General features: G+C 43.3%; 1 pseudogene; it reads left to right on the forward strand.

The window, feature by feature from the left end:
• The first annotated feature begins 416 nt into the window (after positions 1-416).
• Positions 417-728, forward strand: LOC145584078 (putative mitochondrial protein AtMg00310 pseudogene; annotated as a pseudogene).
• The last annotated feature ends 1586 nt before the right edge of the window (positions 729-2314 follow it).

Genomic DNA, 2314 nt, shown 5'->3' on the forward strand with positions numbered 1-2314 from the left:
GTATAAAGGTGGCGCCGTCAGCACCTACCATATCACATTTGTTCTTTGCAGATGATAGTATTATTTTTTCTAAGGCGAATGCGGAGGAATTTAATACTATCCGGGAGGTTTTGCATACTTATGAGATTGCTTCGGAGCAAATGGTGAATTTTGAAAAAACTACGGTATCATTTATCAAGGGGGTTTCGGAAGGAAGACGGGTGGTTTTAGCCGATATGCTCGGAGTGAATGTTGTGGACGTGCATGATAAGTAGCTTGGCTTATCAACGGTGATTGGGAGGTCGAAGAGGGTGCTTACTAAGGATATTAGAGAGAAGTTATGGAAGAGACTCCAAGGGTGGAAGGGGGGATTTATTACAAAGGCTGGTCGGGAAGTTTTGATTAAGACCGTGGCCCAATCTATTCCGACTTACGCGATGAGTGTGTTCAAATTTCCCTCCTCCTTTTGTGACGAAATGCGTTCGTTAGTGGCTAATTTTTGGTGGGGTCAAAAGAATGGGGAGCGTAAAATTCATTGGATGGCATGGAGGAAACTATGTGAACCTAAGGCAGTTGGAGGGTTGGGTTTTCGTGATTTTAAAATGTTCAATATGGCACTTCTTGGAAAACAGGCATGGAGATTGATTCAATTCCTAGATAGTTTGATTGCCCGTGTGTTGGAAGCTCGTTACTATGCTGATGGTACATACTTGAGTGCTGAGTTGGGTAATTTGCCAAGTTACACTTAGCGAGGGATTTGGAGTGTAAGGTGGGTAGTGCAACGTGGGATACAATGGAGAGTGGGGGATGGTCTTGGCATCTCTGTGTGGAATAATGAATGGATACCGGGCACTCAATCGAGAAAGGTTATTACTCCTCGAGGAAATTATGAGGAAGAGCTGAAAGTGTGTGCTCTAATGCATCTTCCTACGGCCTCTTGGGATGTGGCTAAAATAAAGGACATGTTTTTGCCTTTTGAATGGGAACACATTCTCAGTATACCTTTAAGTATGCGCTTGCCTGATGATACTATTTGTTAGGACCTTTAAAAGAGCGGAGATTATTCTGTTCGATCTGCTTACCGTGCCATTTTTGGAGATTGGGATGCGGATATTGTTGTTTTAGGGTCGAGTGCTTCGAACTTTTGGTGGAAGATTTAGACTGCTGTTACATTGCCAAGGGTTAAGGTTTTCTTTTGGAGGGCCTGTAGAGGCGCGCTGCCAACATTGATGGGATTGAGTAAGAGGATTCCAGGTAAGGATAGTATGTGTTCGGTATGTAGGATGGATGGAGAGTCAGAAATCCATTGTTTAAGGGACTGCATTCCTGCTCGTCTCATGTGGGACGTGTGTGAGGTGGGCAGTGTTATGGGGGGAAGCTTCCAATCATTTGCAAAGATGGCCATGGTTTATTTTGAACGCTTACCTAAGGAAGAACATGGGCTATTTATGACTGTATGCTGGATGATATGGAATGCTAGAAATAAATGGATTTTTGAGGTTGAGCAGTGTGATCCTAATCGCTCTATGGAATATGTTAATAAGCTGCTCAGTGAGTTGAAAGGAAAGGAAGACAAGGGAGTGTGTGTGGGAAAGGGGGTAAAGCAGCAATGGAAGCCTCCCAGTGTGGGGTGGGTGAAGCTTAATGTTGATGGGGGGTCGTGTGAAGGGCAAGGATCAAGTGCGGGTGCTGTTATTCGGGACGAGAAAGGGGAAGCGCTGCTTGCTGCTGCCTGGAGATATGAGGACTTATGGGAACCCCGCATTGCAGAAGCTAAGGCGCTGTATTTGGGTGTTAATGCTGCGATGGAAGCTGGGTATTTGCGGTTCGTGATTGAAAGTGATTGTTTAGGCCTTATTAACGCATTAGTGTCTCAAGAGGTTGGAATGAGCTATTTTCATTTAATTTTAGATGACATTCGTCATGTTTGTAATTCTTTTTCTAAGGTGTCTTGGAGCTTCATTAGGAGGGAGGGAAATAAGGTGGCACATGAGCTCGCTCATTGTTTACCATGGGATGTTGGCTGTCGTGTATGGTGGAATGATTTTCCCTCTAATGTAGCTTCTGTTCTCAAGGTTGATTGCCCAATTAATGAAAGTTAATCGCTCCTTTGGAGCTTTTCCTTAAAAAAAATAAATAAAAAAAAATACTTGCTACATATATACTTGCTACTCTTTCATGAGAGGCTTGCACCATAAATACTTGCTGCATATTTTCCACAATCTGTCACCAGCTTTGTCATACTCTCACGAATAATCAGATGAGGGATTTTCTTGTTTTTGAAAATTTATCATTCTGCCTACTCCAAATGAACCACATTAGCGCCACCCCAACT

This window comes from Chenopodium album, chromosome 16, assembly GCF_948465745.1.
Source record: "Chenopodium album chromosome 16, dcCheAlbu1.1, whole genome shotgun sequence".
NCBI lineage: Eukaryota > Viridiplantae > Streptophyta > Magnoliopsida > Caryophyllales > Amaranthaceae > Chenopodium > Chenopodium album.